Source organism: Puma concolor, chromosome D4 (assembly GCF_028749965.1).
Source record: "Puma concolor isolate L17-30 chromosome D4, mPumCon1.1.hap2, whole genome shotgun sequence".
In the NCBI taxonomy this organism is placed as follows: domain Eukaryota; kingdom Metazoa; phylum Chordata; class Mammalia; order Carnivora; family Felidae; genus Puma; species Puma concolor.
In genome coordinates, this window is record NC_141679.1 from 28,116,738 (window position 1) to 28,124,424 (window position 7,687).

Here is a 7,687-nt window from a genome sequence, read left to right on the forward strand (position 1 = left end):
AGTCTACAACACCTTAATAAAAAGACCAGTGTGATCGGAGTTTTTGATACACTAGAAGTACACATGTTCGTGGGCTTTCACAGAACACTTTAGAAGGAAAGGTAGATTAAGACCGATTGCTGTAGCAGGTAACCCTTAAACCCGCAAGAGCTACTTTTACACAGTAAACATTTGTTTAGAGCCCAGGCCACTGTTCAGGGAGCCCAGGGACCAGGAGAGGGTTCTGCTCCTCATTCAGGGTCCCAGGCCCCTCCTGTCTTCTGCTTTCCCCTTCGCCTAGACCTTTAGAATTCTCCTCATTCAGCCCAAGTATGAGAAAAGAGCGAGAGGATGAGGGAGATTTGGTTTGGTTTTGCTCTCAAAGAGCGTGACCTAGCAACGGCACACACATCCCTTCTGCACAGCTGACTGAAAGGGGACCAGAGTTTGCAGAGTGCCCGGTGGAGGTAGCGACCGCTGAAGCTTTAGGACAGCCAGGACTGAAAGAAGCCAGTAACAAGAAACCACGTACTGAATGACACGATTCACACGAAACAGCCAGGACTGGTTAATCTGCAGAGACAGAAGCAGATCAGTGGTTGCTTAGGGGTGGAGGGTGATAAGTAAAGTGCATGGAGTTTCTTTTTGAAATGTTGAAATGTCTCACAACTGACTGTGGTAGTGGTTGCACATCACGTATATGTGAATTTACTAAAAACTATTTCGTTGTAAATGGATGAGTTGTAGGGCACATGACTTTCATCTCCATAAAGCTTTAAAAAAAAAAAAAAACAGGACTAGTTGGATATATGGTAATTTTCTCTGCATTAGCTTTACAACTTTTCTGTAAATATCTAAGTAATCTAAAATAAACGATTATTTTTTTGAACACTACTTAAAAAAAAAAAGCCAGGACCAGTATCAAAGATAATGAATTTTCTTCTGTGATGTCTTCCTTCCACTTTTTTCTTGGTGAAATCTGGTGAAACTGAATACCAGGGGCCATATACTTCAAGTCAGAAAGTTTCAACTTTGAGAGAGATTTTCGATAGGAGGCTTAGCATCCTATTCTGTAAAATGAGAAAAATAAATTGACCTCAGCAGTTTATCATACTGATTAAGATATTACACCTGAAAGCCTGTGGTAATCTAGGTATCAACTTGGCTCTTGATTAGAGCATATTAATTATTTAAACTCTTCAAAAGGAAATGAAATATTAAAAATATAAATAACACAACAAAAAATGGTTTAAGACTTAGATACTTCACCAAAACAAAATATTCAAATGCTCAATGTTACAAATATTTGTGTCACTACCCACGCCCCAAATTTCATGTATTGAAATTTTCCAGTGTGATGGTATTAGAAAGTGGGACCAAGGGTGGTGATTGGTCATTAGGAGGTGATTAGTTAGCGCCCTTTATAAGAAGGAACACAAGAGCCGGCCCCATCTTTATTTCTCTATCCCTCTATGTGTCTATCTCTCTTTCTCCCTGGCATGCGAGGATACAGCAAGAAAATGGCTCTCTACAAGCCAAGAAATGGTCTCTTCCAAGTCTCCAGAACTATGAAAACTAAATGTTAGCAGTTAAGGCACCCAGTCTGTGGCATTCTCATTATACAATCCAGAATGGACAAAGACATTCAAAAGGCATATGAAATGGTGCTCAACATCTTTAGCCATCAAGGAAGTACAAAGTAAAACCGCAATGAGATACCTTTACCCAATTACAATAATAGCTAAAATTAAAAACTAACTCTACTAAGTGTTGACAAGGACGTGGAACAATTAGAACTCTCACACATTGCTGGTGAGAGTTTAAAACTGTACTATCATTTTGAAAACACTGGCATTCTCTGATACATTTAAATATTCATCTACCCTGTGGCCTAGCAATAACACTGCTAGATATAGACCAAGAGAAGCAAATGTTCTTAAAAATGTTCCTAAAAAGACCTGTCCATCAATAGCAGCTTTATGAATAAAAAGAAAAAAATTGGGAGCACTTGGGTGGCTTGGTTGGTTAAGTGTCAGACTCTTGACTTCAGCTCAGGTCATGGTTCGTGAGTTCCAACCCCACATTGGGCTGTGTGCTGACAGTGCAGAGCCTTCTTGGGATTCTCTCTCTCCCTTTCTCTCTGCCCCTCCCCTGCTGGTGCACACTCTGCCCCGCCACCCCCCACCACCCTTTCTCTCAGTCTCTCTCTGTCTCAAAATAAATAAACTCGAAAAAAAAAAAAAAAGAAAAATTTGAAAATAGCCCAGATGTCCATCAATAGAAAAATGGATCAGGGTGGAGTGGCTCAATCGGCTGAGCGTCCCACTTCAGCTCAGTTCATGATCTTGCCATTCATGGGTTCAAACCCCACGTCGGGCTCTGTGCAGACAGATCAGAGCCTGGAGCCTGCTTCTAATTCTGTGTTTCCCTCTAGCTATGCCCCTCCCCTGCTTGTGCTCTGTCTCTGTCTGTCTGTCTGTCTCTCTCTCTCTCAAAAATAAATAAACATTTAAAAATTAAAAAAAAAGAAAAATGGGTCAACAAATTGTGGTACATTCATACAGGCATACTACAGAGCAAAAAAATAAATAAATAAAAGAATACACTACTGATATACATAATATAGATAAATCTCAAAAACAATACACTGAGTGAAATGATGCATAAATGAAAGTATACATATGTATACATATGTACATTTATAGGAAGTTCTTAAGCATAGAAAACTGAATTATATGACAGAAAGCAGGTCAGTGATTACCTGTAGTTGAGGTCTGTGAGAATAGGAATCGACTAGAAAGAAATGTGAAAGAACTTTCCAGAATGATGGAATTGTTTTATGTTGTAATCAGGGTGCATACATTTGTCAAAATTCCTTGTGCTGAACACTTACAATTTATGCATTTTACTGAGTAAAATCAACTACCGTTGACCCTTGAACAATGTAGGGGTTGAGGGCACTGACCTCCCATGCAGTAAAAAATCCATATGTAACTGACTCCTCCAAAAACTTCATGACTAATAGCCCACTGTTGACTGGAACCCTTACCAATAACACAAACAGCCGATTAACACGTAGTTTGTATGTTGTATGTACTATAAGCTGCATTCTTACAGAGGAGGAAGCTAGAAAGAAGAAAATGTTATGAAGAAAGTCACAAGAGGAAATACATTTATAGGACTGTACTGTATTAATTGAAAAGACGCCACATATAGGTGGACCCACATAGTTCAAACTCACATTGCTCACAGGTCACCTGTAGGGTTAACATGGAAAACAAGGAGGTGGGGCCAATGGAAGGATAGCAGAAATTATCTCACCTTTTGGTTTGGTGAGATAGAGTGTTCAGTGCATACACGCTAATTGCCTGCAAGTATGTCCTACCAGCTGCCTTCCTGGGCACCCAGCTGACCAAGATGAAGAACCCTGGAAAATACCTCTGGTCACAGTCATCTAAAGACAATTCTGCAGGGGTGGCTCAGTCGGTTGAGCCTCTGATTCTTGATTTCAGCTCAGGTCACGATCCCAGAGTCATGGGATGGAGCCCCATGTCGGACTCTGAGCTGAACGAGGAACCTGCTTGAAATTCTTGCTCTCCCTCTCCCTCTGCCCCTCTCCCTGGCTCGTGCTCTCTCAAAAATAAAATTAAAAGGAAAAAAGACAACTCTGCAAACAGTTATGCCCAGTGTAGACACTGCAGGTCAATATCTTCCATGTTACAGTAAAAAAATAACAGCCACCTCTCACCCAGACATGCCTTGGATCACATTTTTCTGAAGTTATATAAAGCTTATAAAAACAGGAAATAAAGCATATTGAATACATCGTAGAAAAAATGTCCAAAATCGACTAAAATGCAAATGGAGCCTATGAGAAAAGACAGAGGATGCATTTTTTTTTTTTAAGTTCCAAAATTATGCCGGCCAAAAGGCAGGAGAGGAGGAAATGAGAGCCTGGGATGGATTGGCAATCAAAGGCAAGGAAAACACAGAACATTCACAGCATTGTGCACAAGCGTGGAGGGGGAGAAGCGAAATAAGTCTGCATATTAACTTACAGCCGACAACCAGTTAAAATGGGAATTTCATGGCATAAGGCTTATGTCTTACACATGAACAGGAATTGAATCAAACTTCGAGAAGGAATTCCATGGAAGTACTGAGGCAGATTTCACTCCTTCCTTCTTGGGTGTTAAGACGTAAGCCTCGGTGCGATAAAGACAATCAGCTACTCGTTAATAAACTTTGAGTTTTCTTCTGGTAGCTAATGGGAACTTAAGTGCTGTCTGTCGTTTGCACAATGTTCAGTAACTCCTTCTCAAAGATGTTCGCAGATTCTAAAATAAGAACAAATTATGTACATGTGCATAATGTCTGTACAAATAAAATAAGCACACTCATAACTTCTGTGTAGGAATCGTGCCCATTATGGTGTCTGACTCACTAATGTTTGCCAGCGTACAAATTTATCTGTTTCTCTTAAATCATTTGATTTTTTGCATATTTCAAGTCTACATTGTTAAGAACATCAACATTCATCCCTGATTACACGTCCTTTGTGAACTGTAAATTTTCCCAAATTGAAATGACTCTTTTTCTCATCGAATGCTTCCCCCAGAGACATTATCTTTACCAGCGATCCGTATTCCGGTGCTTGGCTTTTCTTTGGTTGCCTATTCTTTTTCCTTGTAACCTTCTTGGGTTTTTTTATTTTCGGTGCATTCATATTGAACAGCATATGGCTGCATTTTAGTGGTGGTGGTGACCGAGTTTTGCTGTCATTTGGGTTTGGTCTGCCTTCTCTGGGGCTTTCAGCTTTGCTCAGGAGGACAGTGTCCCTGGTCCTCCATACTTAGCAGTGATATCCCCTACCTGTCTGTGCTAACAGCGACTCTCATGGCCCCATCCTGGATCTTCTCGTGACCTGTAGCTACACCACCTCCAGCAGCTCACGTTTAAACACCTGACTGTCTGATCACTACGGCCACTCCTGGTATCAGTCGTCAACCAGTCTTGACCCCCCGCTAGGACCCCAGACCCCTGAACACACCCCTTTGTCACTTCTCACCCTTTCAAACGAGACTCTAGAGACTGTCACTCTCAATTCTGTGCACACATGGCCCCATCCTCTTTTCCTGTCTCTCACCACCAGAGACCCTTGGCAAATACAACCCTGGTTAAAGCCAGCTTTGCTGATCCTCCACCTGCGCCCAAGCATCGAAACTCAGATGAACTTGGAGCATCACCGAAATCACTTTTACCCCTCACAGTGACGTTCTCCCGTGGCTGCCTGGCACCTACATTTTCTGCCGTCTGGTTTCTCTCAAAATATAACCATGTGCTCTCTCACATTCCAAGACCAAAATTTCTGGCTCTCTGGTGATGGAATCTATCCTTGTATCAAAAGAGTTATTATTTTTTTTTTTACATTTATTCATTTTTGAGAGACAGAGACAGAGCACAAGCAGGGGAGGGGCAGAGAGAGAGGGAGACACAGAATCCGAAGCAGGCTCCAGGCTCCGAGCTGTCAGCACAGAGCCTGACACGGGGCTCGAACTCACAAACCACGAGATCATGACCTGAGCTGAAGTTGGACGCTCAACTGACTGAGGCGCCCCAAAGGAGTTACTTTTTTGGCAGCTTTTCCTACCACTTTGAGAACTAGAAAGGTAGGAGACAGATATGTTCAGCTCATTGCCTTAACCCGTCTTCTATAAAGTCATATAAAGGTTAGTAACGCACTCAGAACAAAACAAATGCTTTTTCATTTCAGTTAAAGAGGATGGAACAGATACTAAGCAGGCAGGCTGGATAGTAAGGGCTAACTGGGGGATGGGCTTCATCCCCTGTGGCCCTTTTGGTGACAGAAGCAAAGAGAAGTCCATCTAGAGAAAGAACCAGCAAGGGCCCTATATCTATTCCCATGAGCCAACATACTGTAATAGCAAAATTATTTTGCCCTCAGGGAAAAGAGAAAAGTAACTAGGCCTCTGAAGAAAAATAGAGCAGAAAAACATATTACCCAGCCACATTAAGAACAGTTTTTTCTTTGAAATGATCAGTCCCTAGAATAAACATTAAATTTAAAAGGTTTTATTATTTTACTTGGTTTCACTACCTTAAAATATATCTGCGAAATAGATCGGCTATATCCTTTATTGCAGGCTTAATGGAATTTTGGCATCGAAAGCCTGATCCATTTTTGGTCCTTACCTTATAAAACTTCATGTCTATCAGATCCCTTAATGGACAGAGAAGGTCATTAAAGCTCCAGGCATTTTGCAGGCTGGCCCTGGAAAGTGGCAAAGCCCATTTTTGAAATTTAGTGATAGCCAGTGTGTTATAAGCCAACCCTAGAGATCTAATTGGATTGAGAACCTCATTTCTGCTGAAGGCCTTTTTGAACCTGCTTTTGTAATTCATGGCTCATGAAGGCAGGCCCCACACTCAATGGACATTTTTAGCAGCAAGGGGGAAAAATGATTCACCATTTTCCAGCCAAAAGAAGGTGGGTCTTCAGAGCAGGGCGGACCTAGTTGGAAGAGTGGATCGTACAGCCCTTAACGTTCATCAAATTGGGCTTTGGTCAGATGAGTCTCCACAGAGAGAAGCAGCCCAAACATTCTTCTCTATCATGACTGTCCTTCAGGTAGCTGGGATAAGGTTGGCCTAATCAGCATGACTGCAGAAATGCCACACGACAGCAGTACAATAAAAAGATCGTTGTGTTTGGGATCAGTTGGTGGCTCCAAGAGTGGCCTTGCAGTGTGTTTCCCAGACAGAGTCTGGAGGAGAAGACTGGGAATCAACACAGCATAACCAGCTTTGGAGTTAGACGTACTGACACCTCCCTACTGCTGCTCATTAGCCGTTGGCCTCAGGCAAGACACCTTGCCTCCCTGAGCTTCAGTACAATGGAGATAGTAGCACTTACATGCAAGTTGTTCAGTGAGATTACAATGGAAAGCACATACTAAAGAATGTGCTCAATCAATCCATACTCTTCAGTTGACATTTGACCCATTCCAAAGTCTCCAGTAGCCAACAACTCTGAATGTCTCATTTCTTTTTCCTGTGTGTCAACAAGGTGGCAGGAGTCAGGGACTTGCGCCCAGGAAATGCTAACGAGTTTGGTTTAACTGTATCCTCAACCCTGATTAAACTCCCATTATTGCTCTCGGGCATAATAGACTGTGCAGCCTCCAGAAAGAGCAGACTGAGCCTAAAGCTTCCAAAACCAGTCAGGAGATGAGAAGTTTGGGCAGAGGGGTTCAGGAACAGAACAATAAATCAAGAGGAGCACTGTCTGGGGCTGAAATGGGGTCTAATAATTAGTGTCCCAGGAACATGGATAAGGACTAGCATCATCTTTGGTGATGGCCATTGCTCTAGCAAATTCCCCATGACCCACTTTAATTCAGACTTTTCAGAACCCTCTAGATGCCCCAAAATTCCTAAAATTATCCCAGAATTAAGGAGTGAAACTTGATCACCCCACTGGCCAGCCAGTCGCCTAAAATGACCAAAGCCGTTTTGTCATCTACTGGTGAGCTGGACACCGTAAACTGTATGGTCTCCTTTGTGCTGTGACTTAGGAGTAAATGGACCAGTCTGAGGGAGGAATTTTTTTCACATTCTGACCTATAATAGCGGACACATGGAACGATCACATTCACCCATTCTGATTTAATGTTTATAATTTTATTAT

At 42.0% G+C, this 7,687-nt stretch overlaps 1 long non-coding RNA gene across 1 annotated transcript; it reads right to left on the minus strand.

Annotated features, from left to right (window-relative positions):
* Positions 1 to 3,147: 3,147 nt before the first annotated feature.
* On the minus strand, positions 3,148 to 7,048 carry LOC147574783 (uncharacterized). The gene is made up of 3 exons (XR_015243303.1): positions 6,914 to 7,048; positions 6,468 to 6,764; positions 3,148 to 4,316 (listed from the first exon to the last, which is right to left on the minus strand). It is a non-coding gene; the product is annotated as an uncharacterized LOC147574783 (long non-coding RNA).
* Between the last annotated feature and the right edge of the window lie 639 nt (positions 7,049 to 7,687).